At 31.3% G+C, this 20,786-nt stretch overlaps 1 protein-coding gene across 3 annotated transcripts in view; it reads right to left on the reverse strand.

The window, feature by feature from the left end:
- The window catches only part of ELP4 (elongator acetyltransferase complex subunit 4), a 198,019-nt gene that overhangs the window by 72,244 nt on the left and 104,989 nt on the right, over positions 1-20,786 (reverse strand). The window lies entirely within an intron of this gene.

The raw sequence follows: 20,786 nt of genomic DNA on the forward strand, positions 1-20,786 counted from the left end.
TAATTGCAAAATCCATTCCGTCTTAACCAACTGTATGTAAACAAGGTTTTGTATACTTATCCCTGAAACTTCTCGGTCAGTGATCCCCTGTGACCCGCATATTGCCAAATACAATGGACCTCTCTATCGATGTCTTAATTGTTGGCTTTCCATTTATTGCTCAGAGGATGTAGCATTATTCCTTATTCTCGTCTCAAAATTCTCACCTCTCTCAATTTCTATGAAACTGCTCCTCAGGATTCCTTTGCTTTTTTCTCTTCTGTATCTAAACATATTTTCCAATCTTACTCTAAACACTTCGACTACCAGCTAGATAACGATGATTCCCAAATCTGTATCTCCGGCCCACGTAGCTCCCCTAAACAAATACACACAATCAAATGTTCGTAGGTTACTCCCACCTGCAGGTCCCATTCTACATGTCCCAAACTGTACTTTTTCCTATGGTCCTTCTTTTAATGAAAGGCAACTATCCCATCAAGTCACTCAAATCAGAAATTTGGAAGCCACCTTAGACTCATCTTTTTCCCCTCACCAAGTGACTAAGTTGAGTTGATTTTCTCATTTCTGCCAAGTTCTTTCCTTTGTTCAGGTCATCGTGATGATGACAATAACCTGGACTCTTACAACATTTTCCTAACTGGATTCTCTGCCTCCAATCTCGTCATCCCCTTCAATTTGTCCTTGTACACTGCTGCCAGAATGATATTTCTAAAACACAAATCTGATCAGTAATCCCTGCATAAAATTCTGAAATGAATCCCCATGGGAGAGAATCTGAAATCATTCTCTCCAGAAAGAACATGATCTGGCTCTCTTGTGGGAGGCTTCCTTCCCTTATTCAGGTGTAAAGTCAAGTCTTAATAAAATAGTCATCTGTCTGCATCCAATTATAGTGAATATGTTTGCATTTAAGATAATTAAGATGAGAAGCCATTTTATACTCCCCTCTACTCCCCTCGCCCCCCAAAAAACACACAAGAAAACGAAAGATCAGAAATATGGTACAGGTAGAATCTAGAATAAAAACTAGTGTTAGAATAAACAATAAGAGACCAGACTTACTAATATTGACAAGAGAAAGAGGGTGACAATCTTAATTGAATTAAGGCTAACATGACAAGATAAATTATAGACTACTGAAATATAAAAAATATATATATTTTCACAAGTGAGCTCGTCTTTCATCTTTGATAAGTGATGCAGCCTAGAGGAAGAATTAGAAAAAGAAACTGTATTATAACAGACTACGAAGAAATTGTTTAGTAACCCCTCAGAAAAACAATTTCAATATGTAATTTTCACAACATAAATGTATTAGTGTGCTATAATCATTAAAAATATAGAGAGAAGAAATAGTATATTTTAAAAATAAACTTTATTAATGAAATTCTTTAAAATATTTGCATTTCATGTGCCTCTACTAATTTATTAAGGTTTGGATCTAAATCTGTTTTCAACTCTTCTGTTACACATTTGCAATTCTTTTCCCTGTTCTTGAAGTAAATGCATCACTATTGCACTGAAACCCATTTCAATTAACTATGTAATTGGAAATACGTAGCAGAAAAAAATGACAGGGTGAGTAAATCATTCAATTTTGAGACGTCTTTTTTTCAAGTAAACTTCCTTTGTATTACGACCTGTTTTTTGCGTAACTTCTTTAAAAAACTTTTCAGTATTATGTCCTAAAGTACCAATTTATGCTTATTGTGTGTATATATATATATATGAAATCTCATTTTATAATTTTTCAGTAAGACCACACTCATTACCAATCCATGGAAACAGTCTCCTGTGTTTGTTTCTAAAACTGTCTTCCACATTCAGATTAGAATACATCTAGAGTTGAGTTTTGTTTATGGTGTGAAGGAAGAATCAATATTCCCTTTTTTTTCTTTCTCATGTGTATACCAGTTGCCCGAGTACTATTTATTGAAAAGCCCATCCTTTCCCATCTGCATGACAGTGTTATTTTTCTCATAAATCAGGTGATCATATATGAGTGCATCTGTTTCTGAACTCTTTTATGTCCCATTTGCTTATTGCTTTATCCTATGTCAATATCACAAGCCTTAATATCTGGAAGTGTAAGTACTCCAGCTTTGTCATGTATAAAGTTTGCCTTCTTGGATCCTTGTATTTCTTTAAATATTTCCATAAAACATTTTGCTGGAATTTGATGGAGACTGTACTGTATAGCTACACCAATTCTGGAATAAGTGACACTAAATTATACTTGTAGTAGATTTAGTCAGACATTCAAAGTTGTGCAGGATGTGACAATTCTTCATTGGGTAGGACTGCTTTGAGCATTGTTAAATGTCAGATAAGCCTTGCCTCACCCATTAAATACTACTGTCGATCACTTTGATAACCAAAACCATGTTGATATGAAAGGTAAAAAAAAAACAAACACCTCACTAGTAAGGTCTTACTCCTAACTTTAAATTCTATGGTTCTTATTATCCACTTATTTAAGAAACACTCACTTAATACCTACTAATGTAAGCCATGGTGCTTATGAAGTGGTAAACTGAGTTAAAGTCCTTAAACAAGTCTTTTCTACTGCTAATCAATTTTGAAATTTATATCTAGGCAATTAAATTTACCCCATAATACAGATTGGAGAAATCTCTTTAATTATTAAATTGTGAGCTCCTTAAAATAGAAATAATGTCATTTATTTTTGCATTTCTAGTTCCTCTTATATAGCAGATTCTCAAATAGATGTTTGGCAAATAATTTTAATATACTTCAAGATGATTTCAATTCATTTAAAGCTGTAATCTTAAAAAGTCCTTGGCCTTGAAACTTGCAAAAATGATGATGGGTTTAAATGTTCACTAAGGTAAATCTCACTGGTGTTTCATGAAATTTGGAGATCTTGAGCCTGTTTTATTCTGTCCTGGAGTAAAATTCATAATATTCAATTGGCCAGTTTGTAACTTTAGCATTATGGTAGTTTAACATGGCTTTAAAACTGTATTTTTATTAATCTGAAACCTTAGATATTTTGACCTGCTAGAAAAAAAAAATAATAAACTTGAAAGTTTTCCATAAGCTGTTGATAAGTAAAAAAACATCAAGCTTTATATTTTTATTATGCTCACACAAGACACCATAAAAGCCTACAAAAGGTTACAGAGCAAAAATCAAGATGCTTACTAACAAGATACGGCACAGAAAGAAACTACACATGTGTGTATAAAATAAGCTGTTCTAAAAATACATTACATGGCTAATGTTATGTTAAATGAAATAGGATATAAAGATACAAAAAAGTATGCTGACCAATTTAGGTTTTGGTGGGAGGACAGAGAGGATAAAGAAATAGAAAAATATATTTTATTTATATGAACATAATATGCATATAAATAAAGCATTTGGTTAGTACCAAATAGACTCATTGAGTGAAGGAAGTATTTTGGCACTATGAATGAAACAAAGGCATAGAACAATATAATTCCTGACCACAAGGAACTTACAGTCTAACAGATCAGTCAAAATAAGTATATTGCAAATAGAAAGTAGAATATATATTTTATATTCCACATGACTTTGAAGATGCAACTCAGTATCTTCTTTCTATAGCTTTCCCTGAACATGGTTTAACAACTGCCAGAATTAATTACCCATTATTAGTCTTTGCATAGCATTTTATATGTAACTATTTTCGTACCAATCTCTATTATAGTTATTTATTTATAAGTCAGTTTTCTCTACTACATTAGGAACTGTTCATGGGCAGAGGTTGTGTTTGTATCCTTGCAAAGGTCCTGGTACATGGTAAGAACTCTTAAATATTTAATCATATTGAGTTAATATAGTATCATACAAACATATACAAATGAGATAACTGAACAATAAGTAACAAGGTGCTAACTTTACAAGTACAAGTTACAAACAGAGAAAACAGAGGTGGGATGAGAGAGTAGAGAGAGAAGTGGAGAAGGAAGGGGAGAGAGAGGGAGAGAGAAAGAGAAAGATCAATACAGGATTGCAGCTGTTAGGCCAGGCTTGGGGAGTAGGTGGGAAATGAATGAGTCAGTTCTGAATGCTACATGTAGTATCTCAGAATCTCAGCAGAGTAAGGAAGGGTTAGGATCCTGGAAGTAGAATTGGCGTGATCAAGGTAGTTACCAGACTTTGTCTTCTGTAGCAGATGGTGAGGAAGAGAAATATGCAAATAAGAACTTATAATTCTTATTAATGGACCACTAATCTTATAGTTTTATGAGTAATCTTTGATTCTTCCTTCTCTTTCATCTTTCATATCATGGCAGATCTCAAGTACAGTACTATTAGGTCTTCATTTATAATATCTCTTAGATTTGCAACAGCTCTGTTGAAACTACTGCATAGTTGGGTAAGACATGCTGAAGCCTAGACTGCTGGATCACATTGAGCATCAGAGCTGCAAGATTTTAGCTGGTAACACTAGGCTATGATAGACTGGTGAAAAAAACAAAGATTAGGTTTCTTAAAAATCCTCTGCTAGAATTGGTCCTAGAATTGAGTGAGACAGAGAATGCAAGAGGGAGTCAAGTGAGAGTAGGAACTCCCAGAGGTCAGGGACAATGGGTTAGAAGTTAAGAATGTATGCACTTGTAGTTACACCATCCAGGTTAGGAACCTGGCTCCATTACTTGTTAACTGTGTAACTTTAAGTAAGTTATTTAACCTCTCTGTACCTCGCATATGAAAAACAGGGACAGCAATACAACCATATAAGGTTGTTGTTAATAATTCAGTGAGTTAGTATGTGTAATGCGTATGGTGCCTAGCATAAAACAGCACAATTAAGTCTTGGCTATTTTGGGGTGAACACTTTCTAAACAATCATTATCATCTTTGGGTGACAAAAAGAGGAGGAACACTCAGAGAAGAGAACATTCAGAGAGGCTACAAGAGAACTGGTAGAAGTTAGTGGAAACCAAAGAGAAGAGAATAATTAAAAAGATACATAGGGAAGAAAGATATATGATGTAAACCAGGACAAGAATACAAAATTCTATACAGGAATGATACTGTATTGTAATAACCTCTCTAATGCTTCATCTGTACATTTAAAAAATAAAATTGTATAACTTTGGGCATCACATGATTCAATAAGAATGTTCTGATCATCTTCATTTGACTTTGAGGACTAGTTGTGGGGATTAAATGAGATAATACAGGTAATGAGCTTGGTACACTGTCTGACACTATTAAGTACTTCATAAATGACAGCAATAAATGATCTCAGTATTATTATTACTATTAGTATAAGCTTCCACATTCACTCATTCTTATGTATAATTTAAATATGAATGGAGGAAACAGATAATTTGTGGTAAACTGAGACATCCAAACTCATTAATTCAAGAATAGTTTTTGAGACCTTACTGTTTGTCAGACCATTCTAAACAGAACAGAATAGAGAAAAATCCTTGTTCTTGTCAAGCTCACATCCTGGTACAAGAAGATAGAACATAAACATAATAAAAAATTTATATTAGAAGTTGGTGAGTGCTATGGGAATATATAGAGCAGATTAAGAGTGAGTGGGAATGACAGAATGGGGGTAAATTGCTACTTTAAAACAAACGTTCAGGAAAAGCTTTATTAAGAAGATATTTTAAAAAATATTTGAAGGAAGTGAGGAAGTTAGGTATGAAAACATCTGAAAGAGGAACATTTCAGGCAAAGGAAAGAGGCAACAAAGGCCCTAAGGCTTGGCATGTCCAAGAAATAGCAAGGAGGCCAGTGTGGCTGGATCAGAGTAAATCTCTGGAGAATAAAAGATGAAATCAGAGAGTTAAGGCAGCCAGGTCACATGGTGTCTTGGTGGCCACGAAGGACTTTTGAGTGAGATGACGAACTAATGGAGAGTTTTGAGCACAGAAGTGACATGATCTGTCTTATGTTTTAAAATAATCATCGTCTGGCTGCAGCATGAGAACAAACTGATGGAGGGCAGGGTTACAAGCAGGTATCTAGCCAGACGGCTATTACAGTAACCCAGGCAGAACATGATGATGGCTTGGACTTCATCCTGACAGCACTGGAGGTGGTGGAAACTGGTTTAATTATGAATATATTTGAAAGGAGAGTCAACAGGATTTTCTGTCAGATTGGATGCTGGGTAAATAGTGATATTGTTTTATTTAAAGAGGGAAAAATATCTTACCCTAAACACCTGAAAAAGATGACTCTAGTGTTTTCAGAGAGGAGGTACCTCTACCACCTCCACAGTATAAGTACCAAAGAGGTGAAGGGAGAACAGAAGCTTCGTGTAGTGTTTGCATTTCCCACAATGCCTACAACATAACTTTAACATATATGCTTCACAAATACATATTTTTAAAAAGTTTAAGTGTTTCAATTGATATATCACACTATCTTCTCATGACTCCTGGGGGCAAGAACTCTGTTTAATCTGTCACAATCTCTTCCCTCCCCTCCCCTCATTCTTCACTACTATCTGACAGTAATGATTTTTCCTGTTTTTGAAGAATTTATATGCTATGGAAACCAGATGGATAAACAAATATCTTTTGTAAGATTAGCAATACAATAGGAAGAAGGTTACAGCAATTATCAAGCATTTAGCTACAGTAATTTCCGAAGTGTCATTACTACCACATCATGTACAAATATACCCAGCACACTTTACAATCCCAGGTGCTTTTTTAAAAAACGAGGTACCAGAAACCTGAATTAATGAAGACATTGTTACTGATATTATATAAAGGAATACATTCAATTTTGTTTTAGTAATATGAACAGAATGTTAATTCAGTTCATAAATGTAAAATTAAATTGTTTCAGGATAAATCTTGAATAAATCATGTTTAATTTTGTGTCTTTGGGTTTGAGAGAAAAACCATGCCCTGGCATTTTTAATACAGGCCTGATGTGAAGACCCTAATGTTACAGAGAAGAATGTTTTAGCTCCATTTACTTCCAATCCTAAAATGCATAACTGGCAAAACGAAAAAAAAAAAAAAAAAAAAGAAAAGGTTGGTAGGTCAAGCTAAAAAGGTAACTCCTTAACTGTTTTATAAATGAGACTTTCCATATCAAGTGTTTTGGCATAGCTTTCCAAATACATTCATAATACAGACTTCTACTCAAATTAGAAATACGTTTCCCCACTTTCTAGCTTTTATTAAAGAAAATGTGTCAACTGAAGACATGGTGATGACTGGCAGCATCACATTTAAGGTTTTCCTATTAAAATGCCAAGAGCATGTAAGCAATTTAACACACCAACTCAGAGGCAATTTTTTCTATATTTAGTAAGTGAAGAATGTATCTTCAATGCTCTGGTGAGAATCCTTTATTAAATAAAATGTTTTACAATGTTAAAATGTTGTTAAAAGTTTATTAAATATATTCTATTAAATGCTCTATTAAAGTTTTCAAGAGGTTTTACACAGATTTTGTAATACTGTTCATTTATAAAAGACAATAGCAGTGACTACTTTTTCCAAAGCAGTAAACATACTAATGAATTGCTAAAGGTTTATCCATGTTGGATCCCTCTAAAGGTCATACTTTGGTTAATTTTTATGGTCATATACTACCTCTCTTATGCCAAAGGCATAATAAGTTGTAGTCTAATAGCATCTCTAAGAAATCCTTCTTTGGTTCTACTAAGTAGAATAATGATGAGCCAATTATCGTTTCATTAGATACATAATCAAAAGAATTAAGAAGTAAATACTATTAGCCCGTTATGCTGTGTAGTAGAAATTCCAAACATATTTAGCATGTTTAAACACATAGTTCCAGGTATTTTCCTTTAAATAATTAATATCTATATACTTAACTTATGCATAAAAACATGGCACCTGAGATCTTATCAGAAACTACCTTCACATCATGATAGTTTATTAATTTCTGGGTTTTACTCTTCCACCCTTAAACTTAACAGAATATCATTGGTTTATATGGAAACCATTTGGGAGCTTGTTATTAGGATTGTATAGTAAATGAACTATGCTTGTATTGGCTGCTTGACTGAAGTATTATTTCTAATTCACATTATGCTCAATAAAAATCATATCTGAGGAGTTATATGTAGATTTTTCACAGTAATAGAATAAACACCATTTATAGCAAATGCCATTATAACAAAATCTTCTCATAACAAAAGACTTCAAAGTCCCAAATGACAATTTCATATTTTTATAAAAGTAATAACTGATACAACTTCAACAAAGCAACTTGTACAGCCAGCCCCTTAGAAACTTCTACAACAGAGAAGTCCTTTATCGAATCATGTCATAACACTATGGAATACACTCACGCTGGCTCCACTGCCATTACTTGAAACAAAGTCCAGTTAAATAGGCTGGTGAAGGCCATCAAGTGACCTACAGAGGTATCTAGAGGTTTTCCTATCTGTACCAGAAATTAGAGTTGAAGAGTGTACTATTTACAGTCATCAGCTTCATCTCTGCTGCTCTACTCCCTCACCCACTTCTTATGCCCCTTAGAGAAAAACAAAAATGAATACTACACAGCCAGTCACTGCTTAAAACAAAGTTCTTGGTAGGAATAAGAGAATGGTAAGACTGTAGCAGATCTAGCACTTGATAACCTATATTAGCTGCCAGTAGCTAAACTGTAAGTCACATGACTACTTCAGAGGTTCACAGAATTCCACATGTAGCACGGACAGGGAAGACGAGTGCTTTTCAGTCACTTTACAAGTAAGTCCCTGTTGCTTTCTATCTTGAGTTGCTGTAGCCATTATTCACTGGAGTGCTCAATGCGCCACGAGAAAGGCTGTTGTCAGGCTGTGTGTATTTTGGGGTATCTCTATTTAGTTATCTGCATTTAATACGGATATGTGTCTGTGAGGGTTATTAGGTGATAGGCTAGACTAGGTTTTTGTTTCTGTTATGTGCTTTTTAGTCCAACTGGAAAAAAGTAGAAAAGTGGGAAAATATCTTGTTTATGAAGACATAGATCTTATATCTAAATTTAGCTGAGTTATTTATAAGGTATTAAGTATGATATCATATATAATGCATGTTTACTTTTAACGACTGATAATGTGATATTTTCTTTCAATGGTTTAAGTAATATAAAATGAATAATTATGTACTTCCCATTGCAAATCTTAAATACCTTCTAATGGCACTAGGCTAGTTAAATTATTTATGCTCTCAACCTTACATATTGAAATTCATCTTTTCAGTTCTGTTCTCTAGTGTAAAGACACTAATTTTTTTTTTTTTTATAAAAAGCTTCTAAGTGGACAGTTGTGATTCGATGTGTAAAAGTGTAAGCAAAGAAACCATTCAGCTAACTTTTATGGTTTTATTTTGAAAATTAGGCTGATGTGTAAAGAAACCAAGGCCCTTTACTTTATATTTGAAATCTTTAATTATAAGCATTATACATTTGAAAGGCATCCTAAATTAGGTATTATGTTAGCCCTACCTTTATTTACTTTTACAAAATCATCCTGATGAAAGATATAATTATAGCATTATACAAAATTACTAACCCATGGTTTTTTTTTTTAATGTTTCCTAAGTGATAAACACATTACATATGGATTAAGGCAACAAATCTCTAACTAAAATAATTAGGAGTTAATTAAAAAATAGGAACTCTAAGTCTTATTTCTTAGTCAGGAAAAAACAACCTTATGAAAAAGAGTGATTTCAGGGAAATATTTTATGAATAAAAATTTCAAGATATAATTACAACTTTCTAAATTATATACAAATGGTTATTTTAATGCCCAATTTAGAAGAAAAACCCTGAAGTACATGACTTTTGACACTATCAAAAAAGCAAAAGGCTCTCTTGGCTTTAATTTTTCACTTTGCATTATTGTGGAGTATCATGGAGACAGAATCATGATGTAACATTTTTGTCCTTATCTTTGATGTTTGCAGCATAAAATTACTACTCTTAGAGTGAGAAGTCTCCTATTTAGAAAACAATGAGGCTTATTAAGTAAGAATTGGAAGGAGAAATCATCTTCCCTAAGTAGCAGAGTGGCTCCAAATCCTCTAAAAGAATGGTAGCAGAAGATGACCAGGACACAACACTTCCAAACTGAATTTTAAATAGTGATTCAAATTATCATACAATAATTAATCACATTTCACCCAAGTGATAATAGATATAAATGTCAATTGACTAGAAACAATGAATGTGTAAGCCCATGGGATATTGCTAGCCAATGTTATCAAGATGTTATCAACTTGGCACCTCCCCTCTATTTCAAGGGTACATTTTAAATGCTCAGTTGGTTTTGCTTTAATTAGTGATCCTGATAGGTATCTATACATTTCTACCACATGTCTATACAGGCAAGAGATAACACACACTAGCTAAAAAGAAAATGCATTTAAATTCAAAGTTTTTGATAGAGTTTTACTGCATCAAGTAAACATTCTCATTAAAAAGATGAGTTTTACGTAAGCCAAAGATTTAGAAAGAAGTCAATATATTGGCAGGGAAGGGTGAATGGAGTGGAAAAGAGCTAGCAAATTCTTTACCAAGAAGGCAAGATTGGGTCAGGTGTTAAAGTATTTATTTTTTTTAAATTCTGGGTTGATATGAGGGAGTATTCTAATCTTAAAAACAAGAAACAGTATGATAACTAGGGAACATTTAAATAGTGTGTTGTGTTATGGCTACTATAGTAAGGAAAGTGTTGTCCTGGATTGGGGCTTTGAGAATTGATTACTAGTGTTCTTCCCAAAGAGCCGACAACTCAGACTTGTATGGAGAGCTAATTAAAGAACCAGTCAGGTTTCAACATCATACCCATAGTACGTACACGTACACACACACACACACACACACACAGCATCAAAGGAACTTTCATCCCTTCAAAAGCAAAGATGAGGGAGTTGTTTTAGTGGGAAAGAATGATTCCTTTTTTGATACAAACAAGTGACTTGAGTCATGCCAATCATTTGATTAAAAATAGTCTGAAGAGCACAATAATTTTGTCTTAGATGATGATTGGTATTGAGATATTTTCCAGGATAATTTTATATAACTTATTTACTAAAAGGCATTATCATTTTACTTCCTTTTCTTGTCACAACAGTGTTGAAGAAAAGGTTATATTAAAACCCCAAACAAAAAGCATAATTATTTAAATATTATACAAAACATCATTTTAATCTGCTTGTTTTCTAAATTTTAAATAAACATTCTGCTTTCCAAATGAAGTAATTACTTTTTCAGATCATAGCTATTCAATAATTACCATTTAAAAATTTTTGAACATTTACTGTAAAGCAATATAATATCAACTCTTCTGATTAGAAAATAGATGCTTATGGGAAAAATGGAAGCAATTACATTTTAAAAATATGCAGATGAATTGTATGATAAAAAAGTACATTTAATAATCATGTAATTAGATGGGAGGAATAACTGGGTAAGATGAAGGGATCACAGATTCTACTGCCAAAGAGTCAGTGTATAAGTTAGGCTTTTTTCATTTAATTGCTTTTGTAATAAAGAATATATAAACAGTTTGCTAATTTACTTTGATAGTACTCCCTTTTCTTCAGAAATCCATGTTACTTAAGGATATTATGCTGCTCATTGGGAGAAATTATTAAATAAAAATATGTAGAAATATATAAATAATTTATTTTGACTTTTTTTTCCCCCCAGGATACTTATTTTAGGTGATGTTATTGAAATCTTAAATGGCTTACCAGTAACTGTTATATTAGTTGAAATAAAAATACTCTAGAAAATAAAGTTGATGGCTATTAGACATCAGGTGTTTTAGAAAAGTCACTGATTTTACCACTGATTTATAAGGTTATAGAAAACATTGCCTTTGCTAAAAGGAATCTTTCCAGGGAATAATAAACTTAAAAGTAAAGGACACTTAGGAGTAAACTTATTAAGTGCTTGCTCTGATGAATTAATAGAAGTACATGGTCAAAACTTTTCAGGCCATCTGAACATCTTTAGATGAAATCACATTTCAACAATTCAGGACAGATTAAAATAGATTCCATTTTATAATATATTTTTATATGTGTTCTTTGAAAAAACATTTTAATATTCAAATGCCTTCATTAAAATAACCTCAATCTTTCCTTTTCCAAATTAAATCTGTTGTTCACTTGGTCCTACCGTGTTAGTTGTGAAAAGTAGCCTTACTATTAAATCCTTCATATACATTCTTGAAAGTTACTTGAGATTTCTTTTTTTCAGGGTATTAATAATAAGTCCTTTAACATCTCCTTGTCCACCATCTCAAAATATTTGCTAATTTCTGATTCTAAAGGAAAGGTATTTTTACAAAAAGAATATAAGGTAGTTAAAAAATTTATTTTCTTAGGTAGTGATTTTTCACTAGACTCTACACAAGAAGAAAAATGATAAGTTTATATAAGGAATCTTTATCAAAAAAATTAAAATATTCTCTGCTACATCGTTCAATGTATTGTTCTCTTCAAAAATTCTTAAAAATTAAAACTTATTTTCAAAATGTTTTAATGTTAAAATGAGAGAAACTCTTCTTAGAATCATTTTCGTAATGTAAAAATTTACTGAGCTGTTTTAAGAACTGTTAAATTCTGGTAAGAATCAAATATTAACAAGAAAGCTTTGATATTTGACAACTGTGGTATATAAGTAAGAGAACACTTAGAAAACATAAATATTTTTTTACAATGACTTTGTCATTTTTAACCACATGGTAAAATTAACCTACAAGTAGAACAGGTAATGGCAGAAAATGTTTACCGAACATTTTTGGGTAAAAAAAGTTTTGCAGTATAAAAGTAACTCTAATGAAAATGAGATGAGATGAGATGAGATGAGATGAGATGAGATGATACATGTGAGAGAGAGGAGAGAGAGAGAGAGAGAGAGAGAGAGAGAGAGAGAGAGGGAGGGAGGGAGAGAGAACCTCCCTTCTGCTACAGGCATAGTTTAAGTCTTGTTTCACAAATAAAAGGACCCTCCCTAGCATATGGAGTAGTTGCCATGTCCTCCCAGGGATGGTCTGTAGCTATGTTCACCTCAGGCTCATCAGGAAGAGGTGAGCTGTCAAATATAATTTCAGTCATAGAGTGGTTTGGTTGAGACAGATTAGTGGTATGCAATCATGATAGATAGTTTATCCTAGCTCCAAACTGCCGCTTGGGAAATCTTGAACTCAAATGAACACAGATTCAGTTATTATTAGTGTCAAAAAGGTATACAGAGACAAAATTTGGTTGGCAGCACGAAAGATGAATCAAGGCGAAAAAGTGACCAATTGTATGTTCAAAATCGAAATTGAGAGGCATACTACAGTTTGGAAATACTTTAAATACCAGAAAAGTCATTCATTATTAATTGTTCATTGATTAACATTTAAAACGGTTTCTCTAAAGTAATAAACTTTTACAAAGACAATATAAATTACATGTATTATTTCAAAATATTTATTCTTAAGGTGATGCAGAAGAGTCCCCTCTATTATATAGAAATAAGACAGCAAAATATTTTTTAGAAATTTATCTAATTTTAAGTATTTTTTCTTTAGTTGGATATTCTAAAAATAAGACTTTTAAAAAGAAAAAAATAGTTGTATGTAAATATTTTAACATTTAAATGTAACAGTTTGATGGCTTTCTTAGGAAAAAAATCAGAATATAATGAGAATAAAGTTAAAATGTGGAAGAACTTAATCTAAATAACCTTCCAAATATTTTCTAAACACTGGAAAATATATATTGATAAATTGTAAAATATATTATCCTATTAGCAAACACAAACTTTGGTATCTTTAAATCAGAACCCGTCCCCCCACCAAATATACACAAAAAAGAATGTCCTCAAGTGTCACTGCCTGAAGTGATATACTCTGACAAATCTAACAGCTCTTTCTGTGTCATTCCTAATGCACTTGTCACTCAGTATTATCCATCCTCATTAATGACAATGGGAAAGTTTATCTTGGAAACACATTTTAAATCATCTACTCTTTACAATGGGACCATGAAATCTCTTACAAAACATGAGGCGGGAACTACTCTGACAACAAAACCCCTTCCTGGCAGCTTTATTCTTAATTCCTGTTCAAGGAGTAATCTGTTTATTATAAAATCATACAGAACAATATATTAAACAGAATTTGAAACAAGAATAGCTAGTGTGATTTTCAAGCTTACAAGTATTTTTACAACATTTTTATTAGGCTGAAAACACTAAGTTGAGTCCTTTTCGTGAGGTTTCATTCAATCTTCTCTATTCTACATTATAAACATCTTTGAAAAGGAGTTTTATTTTAAAATGCCAAGGACATTAATCTTTATATAATTATTAAAAAATGATAATATGCATTAACTTAAATAAAAGCAATTTTGAGTAAAATTGTCCTCGCATGTTTAAATTTCCTAACTAAAATGCCAAAAGATTTCAACTCAAGTCTCTTATGGCTTAAAATAATCTTACCAGCCCCCAAACTACTTTTAATAATATATTTATATTTTAAGGTTCAATATATTTCCTTGCTTAAGAAATTCCTAGTTTTAAAAAATAAAGTAAAAATTTAGCAAGACTTCTTGATCCACAGTGCTTACTTAAAATTACTGTTTCAATTTGACTATCAACTTTATATAGTAGATAGTGTGCTTAATAAACAGCTAATCTTTTTTTGGTATAATTCTGCTGATAAAAATTCCTATTTATTAGAAATATATCCTAATGATGCTTATTATTCAGTCACCAAAAAGTTTAATGCGACATTTTGATTAACTTACTGTATAATAAAATAATCTTAAACAGGTTATAATAATAAACTTGAAAAATCACATTTAATGTTGATTTTTATCGCTTTTAAACATCTGAAGCTCATTTGTGAATTCAAACATGCTACAAATAACAACATTGAATTTTAATATTTAAATTGTATAAACCTATAATTCATAAAGCCTTTTTACTTCAGAATTCAAGACTATTACTTTAATATTTCAAATTAATGCTTTATTTTTAAAAAAGATTCCTTTAAAGGATGTTGTAAAAATGTTATGGGCTTCATGCTTAAATTTCTAAGTTAAATATACAATAAATGCCATTAAGTGGTTAATTTAATTTGTAATGCTTTATAAGTCTGAGGAAAACCAAGAATATATACACTTAAATTACAGTTGTTCCTCATATATTAGGCATTTATTATGAATCCAGGGATATTATATAGAAAACAGCAATTTATGTGTGGCTTCAGAAAGTAGAATTAGTACTAATAGGGGGGAGTTGCATTAGCATCCGAAAGAATTTTCTAGCAACTGTAGTTGGTAGAGATTGAAATGGAGTACCTCGAAGAAAGTGGGCTCCACATGGTTACAGAGAGATTGGGTGGGAAAATATGTGCACATAATAAGAAGCTGGCTTTGAAGCACTTTAAGCCCTCTTGCAATTTTAACCTTTTAAGAAATCCACGTATTTTCTCAAAGAGACATACCTGCATTAATTCTAAAATTGCAAACTATACATAAAATGATCATGTGAATTAATTATTACTCAAATAAAGCCTAATTTTAAGACTATAAATTATATCCTCTAATTGACAGTTCTCTCAGAAAATTCTCTTTAAAGTATACAGTCTTCTAAAGTAGCTCTTTATAGCAAACTTTCTCTGTAAATGACTAGATTGTAGATATTTTTATCCTTTTGTTCAAGATTTAACTTAATGATGCAATGTGAAAACAGCCATAGATAGATAAACGAATAGATCTGGCTGTGTTCCAATAAAAGTTTATTTAAAAAAAAAAGAAAAACAGTGGGGCCGAATCTGGCACACAGGCCATGGTTTGCTAACCTCATGTTTTAAAGCATCAGTGCCACAGTTGATTTAATATTGTCTTTTACTTATCTAATTTTACATGGACCAAAGCATAAGAAATTTTTCAATAAAATGACAAGAGTATTAGTATAATTGAATGCTAAAACAAAGAAATAGCCCATATGGCCCTATGAAGAGTAGATCCCATTTCCAAAATAGCTTTACATGTACACTGTTTATTGACCACATTGCACATTAAATCAATAGTATATGTGAAGGAACGCATTCAGTCATAAATTATGCATGGCAAAACTTTCTTTCTGAATATAATTGTCTTTGAATTTCTATCTGGACTAGAAAGGCTTTCCTGAAGGAAATTCTTAAGAGGCCAAACTAAAGAACTAGATTGGGACTTGTCAGTTCCATGTGCACGAAGAGGTCAATGGGATGAATCTTTAATAATAATTCTAAATTCTGTTATTATGGAAGTGATATTAGTTGCTTTACTGCTAATGTGTATTTAAATCTGAATGTAGAATACCCAAAATGTTGTATTCAAATCCCATTGTACATAATTATTTAATCCCTAACTCACAAGTCTCACAAATCTTTTATAACATTTTCCTATTAAAAGCTAGAAAAACATATAGGCAATAAAATCAGCTCTCCTGGTCAGAGAAGACCAGGCACATTAACAGGCAATTATTTGGTCAAAGGTGATTAAAAGGTGTTAGGTACTTTAAACCCAGGAATCAGCACTAATTCCTGTTAGCTTTGGGGGGCTTTTACAAATCTGGAAAACTTATTATAAAATCTTTTAAGATGAAGCATTCAAAATAATTTTCAAGTGGCAATAAAATGACAAAAAGGAAATCATGATTCAAACGGTATACTAATCATTTCTTTAAACTAAAAATTATATTTTTCCTTATTTCCTATCTGGTATTTTTGAGGCATACTGTTCAACTTTATCTCAGCAATAATGATTCATTATATTATTAGCCAATATTTTCTGAAGGTTATTTTACTTATGTAAAACCTTAGAAGTATATTAAGCATTTATAGAAACTGTATTTGCATTATAAGACTATTCCGTATAGTCTGAAATGATGAGATTTTTATAGGCACACTCTCATATATACTGAGCACTGTCAAGAGTACATTCATTTGTTCATTCATTTATTCATTCATTCAATATTTTTGAGCACTGACATGATCAGGCACTGAACTAGGAAAAGGGGATACAATGAGTAAAACAGACATATGTTTAAAGCATTTATTTCCTAAATGAACCATATTTTCCCAAAGCTTCAATACTTGATAAAAGAGGCTCAAGTATGATGTTTTCGCTATTCTAAAGTATGGCAGCAAAAACAAACAAATCAGTGCAGAGTAGATATTCAAGAACTAAATAACAAACAGAAATTATTTGGATCAGGGTTTTTTTTTTTTTTTTTTTCCTTCTTTTTCAAGAGAGAACTGCTTTCCTGAGTTTGGCTTTATTTTACAGTACAGAAATCATCTGGAGCTATTTTGAGACAGATATCATTGAAGTAGATGCTCTATCTAATCAATACTGCATTGCAGGATCAGAGTTTTTCTTGGTTACTCACTTTATGATTGGCCTTAGTATTTTTACAGACCAGTTCTATGAGTTTTTGAAGGGTGATATATCATTATTTATTTGATTTTTGATTCAAACCCATTGCCAAATTATTTTTGTTTGACCCAGAAAATTTGGTTTAAATTGTAAATTTAAATTTACAATTTAAATTTTTTTCATTTTTAATAGTACACAGCAACCGAAAAGAAAATTAGAGGTATGTAGTTACTGTGTGTCTGAATGGCCAAATTCAGAGAGAAGAATCTAGAAAGTGCTGGATAAATTTATTTCATTAGTGTATTTTTACTAATTTGATTTTATTTTGAGAATGTAAAATTTCTTATACCTCATTAACATATATATAACATAAAATCTAAGTGTGTATTAAAATTATTATAAGTATAAAATATTTTCTTTTCATCATTAGTTTTATTTTTATCCTAAAGTCTTAATTTATTGAAAAATCAGATGACTGAATGCATTACTAATACTTTTTCTGTACCACCATTTTTTTCCCCCTAAGAGCATTGGAAAGGTTATGAAAGATAATTAAAATAAATCACTATCTAGTTTGATTCCATTTTCATATCTATACCGGACAAGTTTTGAACTTCAATACAGAAAAAAATGGAGTATATTTGAGAAAAACTGTGCTGTGTTTTTCTATACCTGGACATAATCCATATATTTAAAGAAATACGTATGTATGTAAGCAGTTTTCCTTAAAAGCTGTAGTAGTTATATATTCTAATAATTTTCTAAAATTATTTATGTCAAGAATATAGCACCAGTGCATTTTGGTTTTGTTCAACATTTTAGCAGTTTGTTAGTAGAAATATTAATAAACTAGAATTGTGTTAGCGTTTTCCTTTGCCCACTGAATACAAGAAAAGTTGACCTATTTATTTACAGGCTCAACAAGGGCAATCCATTTCATGCTACAGCACTGACCCTTAACAAAGATCTTGTAAATGAGTAGCCTATTACAATATGTACAAGTGACCTTTAATTGCACCAAGAGGCTTTTTGTTACAAGGTTTTTCAGTGCTACACCATAGCTACAGTATAAGTTGGTAAAATATTTCTTAGGTTATTGAGCAGAACTATCAATCAGCCCTCTTCATATCAAAATATGTAAATAAAAAATTTGAGGCATTTAACTAAGTCTACACTATAATAACACCTTTTAAATAACTCTTGATCAGAAAAAAAACTTTTTCCAATCAGATGAGAATTAAATATTTAGAACATGCATAAAAATTCATTAAGTTCTTAAAATCTAATCAAATATAGCTTTGTTTTTAATAACAGCCTTTGGAAACAAAAATAGTCATTTTGAACCTGATACGAGCTTCATTTCTTCATTTTAAGAAAATTCTAATTTTAGAAAAAGAAACCTCTTTGCTTTTTTTATTAAATAATGACACAGTTGGAACTTTTACTACTTTAAAATGTTTAAGAATCATATGTCTAACAAAACATACCCAAATACCCAAATACATTTCAACTGTTATTTATATTAAGTAATGATATTTAAAACAAATTTTCAATAAAGTATAGGGTCAGATATTTCAACTGATTAACTCAGAAATTTCTGAATGAGTGCAATATATTTTGACAGTCTTACAAAAAACTGAAACCAAATATTCAATTTCATTAAACTATTCATATTGGGTATCTTATTTCTGGAAGGCTCACGTCAAAATGATTTAGTTTGATTCTCTACAACAATGGTGGGCTGACTTGACAGCACCTGACAAAACAGTTCAGTGAACTTCACTATACCAGATACAAAGAACCTGAACTGGCTACTCTATGAAATGTCCACTGTGGCATGGAGTTATGACAGTAATAACTTTGACAAAAATTTAATATCTACTTAAATAAGAGAACGGCTTTATTAGTTTTGTAGACAAAGTCATTTCTATTATACCCCAGTTTCTCTTAATTATTTATTATAATCCCCAAATCTTACCTTTTAAAAACTAATAGTTTATATTTAATCTCATATTTTCTTAATGAGGAACATTATTTCTTACTAAACTGTAGAAAACTTCTTTAGTAATATTAATCAATAAAAGAGGAAAACATTTTGCAATCATAAGATTTGCTGCTTATTTCTGCTTGCAGATAGTATTCAAAAAACTTCCAGTAAGTAAAACATTTGCAACAGAAAAAAAATTAATACGAATGAATCAAACCTTCGTTAGAACTAGTTATGATAAAAGTGGAGGCAAAATTAGAAATTTGAAAAATTGAATTTGGTAGACTCTTATTATTTTATAAGTGATATATACCTTAATTTTCTCACAAGATAATTTTTGATGCTTCAAAAATGATATATGTAAAATAATTTTTAAAAATATAAGCAATAATACGGAAACATAGTAACTAATTATGAGCAAATATTTACAAAAGTACCTGAATGTAGAACTTATATAAACACAATAATAATATACTATAATTAAATTTGGGACACTTTTGAACCATATCAAAATAGTTGATTGGATCAAGGGAACGATACTTCCTTGTGCAGAATAATTTTCTGACCTTATGTAGCAAAGGTCTAGAAATCCTACAGAAATGGATAGCATTTCAGGAAAATGGCTTTATATTTTTTGCAAACTAATTTTTCAAATAAAAAATACCTAATTCAGACTAAAAAAAAGGGAAAGAATAATCTTGCCACTCTAACATATTCATATATATACATATATAAAACAGCAAAATGTTATATAAAGGAAAAGTTATAATTAATTCAATCTGAATTTTATAATGTATTTTATAAAATAGAGTAGAAATGCTTGTTAGGAATAGAAGAAATTTAATTTGAATGTTAAAAGATTATATATAAATATATGTATATACATACATGTACATTATATAATGTACACACATACACATGTACGTATACACATATATATGTGTGCATACATGCATACATTATATAGATGCACACTCACACATAGTTTTTGAGGTTTGTTTTTTATTCATCAGGGCAAGGGCCTTATGGCTTATGTATTGGAGATGAGATGGCAGTACATCATGGGGTGTGGTCAGTAGTGGTTAAAAAGTAAAGGTTTTGGAATAAAACAGGCTTGAATTTAAGTGTCATTTCTGTTAGTAATGCTGTGACTTTGGGTTAGTTAAGTTGCTTAATCTCTCTAAATCTTAAGTTTCCTCATTCGTAAAATGTAGCTAATAATGGTATAAGGTAGTTATGAGATCTATGAGGTAATGGCTATAAAGCACTTGCAATAGTCCCAGGTCCCTCATAAACACTCAAAAAAACTTTTTATTTTTTCTTATTAATAATTAACAGAGCTCCTGAACATGTTCACTTTCCATTGTAATTCTGCATGTGGAATCAGAAGATCTGGATTTAATCCTGGCTCTAACCACAGCTCTACGACTTTG

Source organism: Pteropus vampyrus, unplaced genomic scaffold (genome assembly GCF_000151845.1).
Source record: "Pteropus vampyrus isolate Shadow unplaced genomic scaffold, Pvam_2.0 Scaffold76, whole genome shotgun sequence".
NCBI lineage: Eukaryota > Metazoa > Chordata > Mammalia > Chiroptera > Pteropodidae > Pteropus > Pteropus vampyrus.